The following is an 8,973-nucleotide window of genomic DNA, read 5'->3' as shown; positions in this document are numbered from 1 at the left end:
ATGTTCCAAGGGTTCAAGTTTTAAGTTTGTTAATGTGGTCTTAAAAGCTTCATATGATGGGACAAACAAGAGGTGTAGCCTACGTAAAGATTGCAAACAAAATTCTGTATTTTATTCCGGAATCCGGATAACAAGAACAATATATCGTCAATTCATTGGGTGCAACTAATGGACTTATATGATAAAGTAGTAATCATTACTGAGGAAGTATTTCATAATGACAACAGCTATCAGGTGTCCAGAAGTTGGCATAACTTGTCTGGCACCACAATCGCCATTGCTGCTGCATATACTCACCTTTATGAAAGGTAAATATTAAAAATAGTGCTTAGGACACACCATAGATTAAAGTGATCAAATTTTATATTTCAAGGGAGGTAACTGATGTGAATATTATATAGAAAGAATAATATTATATTGCAAGAAATTGGCAATGTAAATTCCTAACACAATGGCAGTTAGTTTCATCACAGTGGTTTTAAGTAAAATGACATCTTCTGTTATCTGTAGACCATGATTTTGATAGCAAGTTCGAAAAACCTTGCTCATGCTGAAGATGATGGCGAGTAATCAAAATAAATGTGCATTTAGAACAGAAGAAATGTTGCCATTTACTGTCTACCAATTTAGAGCCCATTTATTCATTCATAGGCTACAGCAAATATATTTCTTTCTTACTTTTTTCATAATATGTCTTTTTTGGTCACGCGTTGAAGTGAAGAAGGGAGGGGAAAGAGAATTATGCCTTTAATCCAACAAATAACTTGTACCGACTTGAAACATTTTCACATTTATTTATAACCTGTGAATTTATCATTACTCTGGGACTGTCCCAACCTACATTCCACTGTGACGTAGCTGTGAGAAAGTGCACGACCGGTCATTATTATCCTATTCTTAACTGCCCAACGGTCTGTGTAGATATTTAGTAGATAAGGTTCTTATATTAGGATACTCGTATTGAATATTTGTGAAGATTTTTTAGTTCAGACTAACTGTTACTCAAATTAAGGTGAGTAGACATGATTTACTTTGACATCCACGCCATAGACAAAAAATAAATAGTCGAGAATATTCGTCACCGAAAATATGCTCGGCATGAAAAGTATATCATGATCATTGATTCTTAAGACAGGAGGATAGAGACTATATGATGAGTCATTGGATCTGAAACGAATTTGTTATTTTTAATTCTTGACTTGCTCAGAGTTATAGCCTACAATTTAAAAATTGTCATAATATTGTGTCAGTAAGGGGCCAAGCCTTCCTATTATATGAGCATTTAAAGGTTATCATGCCCTTAAGATAAGTAGACCTATCGTAATCGGCTAGAGATGGCTATAACAAATGGTCAATCACCAATATAATTACTATTAGTTATTATAAATGCTAATGTTATCTAAACAATATTTATCATGTATTATACAAAACAACATATATAACATCTATACAATGATTCACAAAAAAATTAATGTAATCTGTCTCTATATAAACAATGTAATGAATATGTATAAGAGAATGAATTGATGAGAGTTTTACGTCTTTTCTGTGCCATGTGGGCTGAAGAAGACAGCAACACCTTGCAGGGTGAAATGAGGGAAATTTTTCCAAGACAGCAGCATTAGCTTGCTCTTCTTCAATCTAACGTGCACAGCCTGTAGCACACTAGGCCTCTGCTTATTGTCTTATTAAAATCCACACAGTTTACAATCCACAAAATTAGCAATAATAGTCTTAGAGGCCTTGAATCTATTTTCAGGCTCTTACAGATTTTTCTGATGGCTACTTTGGGAGGTGATTTGAGAGGATATCCTACAAGCTGCAGAACCTCTTGTGTCTTTATTTTTGCACTGATACCCCTCAAACAATTTTTTTTTATTAAATTTGACAAGAAAGCATTACCTTTGATATCAGTCTTGCTTTTCAAAAGAATATATCAGCACTAGCATGTTTAACTAAGAGGTTAAAGTTAGATTTCCATTCAGTTTCTGCCATTGGATAAAAATTCCAGTTCAATTTGAAAATCACACATAACATTAATAAGACTATTACATCAATTTTCTGTAAATGACATTTAGAAGTAGAGTAATATTGGAAAATAAACACTATTATGGATATACTACTCTTTCCATTCATTTTAGCACTGTTTCATCTGGTATGTGAATTGAAAAAGTTAAAGGTAGGAGTAGTATATCCATAATATCCATTTCTAATATTACATAATATTTCAAAATATACCAATAATTCTCAATCACAAGCATTCAAGGGTATATTTTGGCCTAGATTTGAATATTACATCATCAGAATTACCTGGGAACCCTTTTTAAAGATCCTGTTCAGAGACCTACTCTACCCCTTTTTTTATCTATAAATAGCCTTTAGGCTTAATCAATATAAGACATATCGCCCAGTTATATAAGGAAGTATTACTATTGACAAATAAGGTGTTTAAATGTCGATAGTCCAAAAACTTGTACAAATTCGACAAATATGGCCCTACCTCAGATGTGATATGCGTATGTGATATCAGCACAGCGAGGAAGAGATAGGGCCAGATTTGTTGGGCTTGTTAGATTCATGGGTTGCATGAACCGTGTTTCCACTGAGAATTGTAAAGTAAAGCTAGGTTAGAGCCAGCTTTATTGCCGAACATGTTGTTTTTACACTGTGTTAAACTGGTTCCAGAACGACTTTAGCCTAGATCACAAAGTCGCACTTATTGACAACTCATGATGTACAAGACTATTGTTTAGACTAGTAAGAAATGCAATAGACCAGAAAGACCAGTACGCCCTTTATTGCCAAACTTGTTAAGTGAAAGCTAGCTTTCATTTGGCCCCGATCAATTGCTGAACACAAAAAAAGAGAGGATTTGGTTCCCGAACCGTCAATTTGCCCAAGTGGAAACACAGTTATGTAGCACAAGTGAAACATTAATATTTTCAAAAAAAGGGAGCTGCTCATTTTCTGAAAACCTCCTGTAAAATTTTTGACTTCACAGACCACTAAGATATATCTATTTGGTCTGTAGAGTGTGCTCGTCTTGAAAGGGTTAATGCATAAAAGTTACAAACTGTATGCAATGTAATGTTATTTATTGAATATGAATATTGAATATAATTCATAACATTCCTGAATATTATAAAGGATATTACTAATATACATTCCAGTAACATATGTTAAATTATATGCTTTATAATTCTAGTGAATACAATATATTTAATATGTAATATCAATACTTAATAAGTTAAGAACATGTGTTTATAAATTGACAATATGGCATATATGGAATACTGTATATAATTAGAAGAAAATTTTTGAATTGTTTGTTCGTTAAGACATAATAGTAATTAATGACAGACACGCCTCTAATTAGCTGCCTCTCACTATGTCAGGTCTATTTATAGTAGCTCCAGTTTCAACGTTTAATTGATGCAGGTCCAAGGGACTGACTTAAAAGATAATAGCCCCTTTTTAGTTTGAAAGGCTACTGCTACTGTCCTGATCAAATATCCCTCATTGCACACTGATAAATATCCAGCATGACAATAAAATTATACCTTTCATTGCCACCTACAATTCTACAGCTAAAAATGCCTCTGTGATTGTCAAACACTTTTATAAAAAACTCAAGGACAAATTGATGTCTGCTTACAAAAGAAATAAAAATCTGATGTTCTTGTCCATGGTATATTAGATCCCCTTTCATTAACTCCCTAAAACAATCACTTTGCATTTCTGAATTATTTGTTTATCTTGTAAATCTCTCCAGAAGTAGGTAATTTCGTATCAAATTGATGTTTTCCTATGCTGATACCTAGACCAGTGCTTCCATGAAGAGAGTATCTCTTATAAAACCTTATACTGCATCACAAATCAGCCAAATGGAGATCAAATAAGCAACACGTTGAACTACAATTGTTGTATTTCAATTCTTAAGAAATTTGATAATTCTCAAACTAGATCTTGTCTCTTTAAAATCTTCCATTTACAATATGATATATTTAATTTCATGGGTGACTGTTTTATTTATGACAGTTATAATAACAAGTAATTTTGTATATATATATATAAAGGTATGTGAAGGAAAAAGTTGACTTTATTTTCTATAGTTATATTTAACAACTTAAATATTGTCTTTCTCTACAGTTGACTGATTTTAGTTTTTAATGTTACAACAGGAATTTAGTGGGCAGATAGTTTATAAGTGAATTTTTTTAAATTTTATTTATGGTTGACATGCTTTCAAAGTGGTTCAGTGAATTAAATGTTACAGGATTTTAACATGTTGACTGAGATTAAAACCCAGAACCACCATTTTCTCAACATAACTAAGCTGAAAATGCCATTCGAACACTTGATCTGATTGTGCTATCCTCAAAGACATGAAGATATGAACAGTGCCAGTTCCTACTAGTAAAAGACTATACTACACATTTAGTTTTTTTTCCCATCAGCCTAATAAGAAATAAAAAAAAGTAAAACATATCTTTTGTTAGGGTTATCAACTAACTTCATCATGGGAAAATATTTTGATTGTAGGTTGTCATCTCTTAATGAGCTGGTTCAGGCTCTTTTTCTGTACTGCAAGATTTTATCAGGGAAAAAAAACTAATCAGAAATTTGATTTACATGGGATAATTATTAATCAAAAGAGAGAATTAGTGTTAAAATGGTTATTCAGTTAACTGATTTTGAGCAGAATTGCTTTAGTGACCTTGTGTTGTTAAAAATTAATGATTTGTGATAAACTGAATAATGGTTTGGAAGAAGGTTTTTTAAGTGTTGTTTGACTTAAAGGCTGTATTATAATTGCACTGTTTTTAGTTTTAACCAGGGTTATTTAACTGAGTAAGAAAAGATAGAAGTAACTATATTTTACAAGGATAGCAACTTAGGTTCACAGATAAGGATCCTTTCTACGAGCTGATCCTTGGCCAAACCTCTTGGCATTGATCTTTCTTGGATTATCCATGCACATTTACAGCTGGGTTGACTGGAATTATGAGTGAAGATGACTTATTCAAGGTCACCAGATTTTCACACACTGATCAAGATTCGAACAATGTAAAGAACTAACGCACTAACCAACTGTGCTATAGAACCTCACATTTGAATCACAAATATATGCATTATATGGTATACATATGAATTCCTTTAAGAACAAGACAAAATTTCCCTGGTTAGTCAAAATAGGTACCGGTAATTGTTGTATCACTATTCTAGTGAGGAAGATGAGTTTCATTTACTCATTTCTTGATATTGTTTGTGTCTATGTTTTAAATGTAAAACTACCAAAATCTTCCTATTTCTTGGTACTGAAGATGTTATATGACATCAAGATTTTGAAAAATTGACTAAATAAGTTGAATGTAAGCAAGCTGTTGAAAAATTTATGTTGAACTTTTGTAAGCTGGCAGACTATATGCAATTCTAAAACAAGTATGGTCACTATTGCTATAAAGTTTCACATGTTTTAAAAAAAAATTAACTTTCAACTTCTCATTCAAAATTACACATTTCAAGGAAAAATGAGTCAAGTCAAAAACATTTCCTGCTTTTTTTATGATGAACAGAGTGAATAATAAAATATCTTTGACAAGTATATTGAAATCTCTCACGACCTTTTGTGAATAGGATTAAAAATAAGTTATTGTCCTGTCCTAAATAGTTCACTTGTCCAGCCTAATAGTATGTTGGTCCTCTTTATTAATATTATATTAAGGCCATAGCGAGAAATGTGATATACTATGATATATCAGGCATTTCTTAGATAAACTCAGTATTGATATATGGGATGTACTCACTTGAGCAATATGATTGCAAGTCAGTCAAAGACAAAAAAAAGGTATAACCATAGTCCTTGGTAGATTAGATCCCCTTTCATTAACTCCCTGAAACAATCGCTTGGCATTTCTGAATTGTTTATCTTGTAAATCTCTCCAACAAATTTTTGTATTCCAATTCTGAAATTCACAGTCCCTACTTGTGACCAAGGCCAGTGCTCTTATATGAATTTCTCTCATAAAACCTTATACCAGGATAACAACTGAAGATCCTTTCTACCATCTGCATGTCCTCGGTCTATGACTGGGCAAGAATTTTTTGGAACCAAAGTTGCCTTGTTACAAATATAGGGAGGTTTACTGAGGATCCTTTCCACCAGCTGGTCCTTGTCCAAAGCTTTTGGCATTGATCTTTCTCAGACTTATTAGTACAGGTTATTTGGCCTGGCCTTTCTTGCCTTGATATAGACTAGTTTATTATATTTTATTATATTTTACTATGTGATTTATTGTGTTGGTAGATCATTATCTTAGTATACTTAAGTATGTATTATATTCACATGGTCTTTAGTAGGTGTCCAGTTAGCTCTATATACACACTGTCATCACTCCATCCAAATTCTTTACTTTATAAGACAAAAATGATACCAATATATCTTGAAATAGCTAAATTACAGACTGTTATGAAAGTTTCAATAACATTCATGTGCACAATATGTGATATTTGTTTTTTCATCAAAATTTTAAACACAAAAATTACTTTGGAAACTTACCAATAAAAAATTGTTCTTTTCAAAAACATTTCAAGTACAAAATATGTGTACAATTTTATCTTTTCAATTTAAGAATGCAATATCTAGTAAGGTTTCTTCAACTCCTGGAGAGCGTAAAATCAAATTTGTCTTAGTTGAGGTTTTGGTGCTGTAGACATTGGAATACGTCAATTTGATAATAAATTATCTACTTCTGGAGAGATTTACAAGATAAACATATATTTCAAAAATGCAATGCAATTACTCCAGGGAGTAAATGAAAGGGGATCTTATCTACCATGGACAAGAACATTACTCCGATTTTTATTCCTTTTGTAAGCAGTCACCAAATGTTCAGTATAGATGTTAGGGAATTCGTCAAATTTACATGAATTTGTTATGTTATCTGAATATTTACATAAACTAATGTAAACCATTAGAGTCAAGTTGTAATCTGTTAAATCAGAAAGCTAAATCCAGATTGACATTATATATAATATGTCAAAAGTGACATGTTTTTATCATTGTTTACATATTTTAAACCATATTTCATGTACAATTAGGTCACCAGATCTGTTGAATCTACTCCTTTTCCGTACCAAATGGAATGGTTGTTGTTTATTATAGTATAGAGCATAAATTGCTCACAGATCTAAAAGTTCTTAAACCAGTTTTCCTTATCATTTGTGTCAGACTTGGGTTCTTAAAGAATAAGATTTTTGGCCATTTTCATTCTACTTGACCATTTTCATTCCGAACTTTTGCTCCTGCGTTTTGTATGTGCATGCTTCACCTGCAAATAACTAAAAGGATATTTTTGATGAGCAATATTTATGGTAATTCTGGTCTCACACTTTGGTGAATTTGCTTACAAATGTGGTTACGAATGGAAATATTTGACAGTGGCTCAAACTTTGCAACATTCGGCAAGTCTTAGTAATTGTTGGTTTGCCATCGATTTTTGGTAACATTGGTAAAATTAGTTAGCCCATTTGCAAGCATACGTAACATTTGCAAGTATATGTAACATTCGCAAGCATTCGTAAGCATTCGTAACATTCACAAAGCATTCGTAACATTTGCAGGGCATTAGTAACAATCACAAGGCATTCGTAACAATCGCAAGCATTCGTAACATTCACAAGCATGCGTAACATTCACAAGGCATTCATAACATTCGCAAGGCATTCGTAACATTCAGAAAGCATTCGTAACATTCGCAAGGCATTCGTAACATTCACAAGGCATTCATAACATTCACAAGGCATTCATAACATTCACAAAGCATTCGTAACATTCGCAAGGCATTCGTAACATTCACAAGGCATTCATAACATTTGCGAGGCATTCGTAACATTTGCAAGCATTCGTAACATTCACAAGGTATTCGTAACATTTGCAAGGCATTCGTAACATTCGCAAGGCATTCATAACATTTGCAAGGCATTCGTAACATTCACAAGGTATTCGTAACATTCGCAAGGCATTCGTAACATTTGCAAGGCATTCATAACATTTGCAAGGCATTCGTAACAATTGCAAGCATTCATAACATTCACAAGCATTTGCAATATTTACAAGGCATTTGCTACATCTATTTCATAAGCTCATTTGCAACGTTCGGTAGTTTTTTGGAAGCATAAGCAAGTGTTGGTAAGCATTCGTAATCATTGGCAAGCGTTGGTAATATTTTTAGTAAAGAGAGGACGACCGACAGGTGACCGAGATGAAAGTATTCACTATCCAATCTGAATTTTTAGGCGAATTCACCACGAAATTCAAATATTCACATTTGCAAGAATATTCGCTACAGTTTAAGATTAACATAAGAAAGAATGTAAAAAGAAAGTGCATATCTAGCAATATTTACTTTATGTGACATAAGGTATTAGCAGGGACTAAATAAAGACTAAATGTACAGTATTTGACTATTTGATAGGTAGATTTGTAAATAACTCCACTGTGATGATGACATTGTAATATTTATTTAGTTGAGATTAGTCCTGTATCAGTCTTTCTGTCTTCACATCCTGATGAAATATACACACTCCTACTTGAAACTGATGGAGATATATATGTACTTGAAACATCTTAACCATTTCGACACCAGCAGCTGCTCCACCAGTCACTTTATTATTATGTGATGTATGTATCATATTGTGTAAAGAGATTTATTTTTGGTTGGTGTCAACTTAATGTACAGATTTTAAGCAAAATTGGAGAAAAATCTATCTCCTCATTGTGAAGATATTGAATACAAATATCAAGCCATTATAAGGCCAAACGACAAAACTATATGAACAATTAGTACACTCTGAATAAAATTACTCATTTAAAAACAAATTCAGTTGATCAAGTGTGTGTATGTATATATAAAGTAAATAGCATATATCAGAAATCTTATTTTAAATAATTACAAGGAAGATGGGTGTGAT

The 8,973-nt window shown here is 32.4% G+C and overlaps 1 protein-coding gene across 1 annotated transcript in view; it reads left to right on the top strand.

The window, feature by feature from the left end:
• Positions 1-829: 829 nt before the first annotated feature.
• Positions 830-8,973, top strand: part of LOTGIDRAFT_149649 (hypothetical protein) — a 45,188-nt gene continuing 37,044 nt past the window's right edge. The window contains exon 1 of the mRNA XM_009048869.1: positions 830-1,012. The gene's annotated coding sequence lies outside the window, so the exon portion shown is untranslated. The remainder of the gene's footprint in view (positions 1,013-8,973) is intronic.

This window comes from Lottia gigantea, assembly GCF_000327385.1.
Source record: "Lottia gigantea unplaced genomic scaffold LOTGIsca_13, whole genome shotgun sequence".
In the NCBI taxonomy this organism is placed as follows: Eukaryota; Metazoa; Mollusca; class Gastropoda; family Lottiidae; genus Lottia; species Lottia gigantea.
The sequence above is the reverse complement of the archived record's forward strand: the minus strand, read 5'-3'. Positions and strand labels throughout refer to the sequence as shown.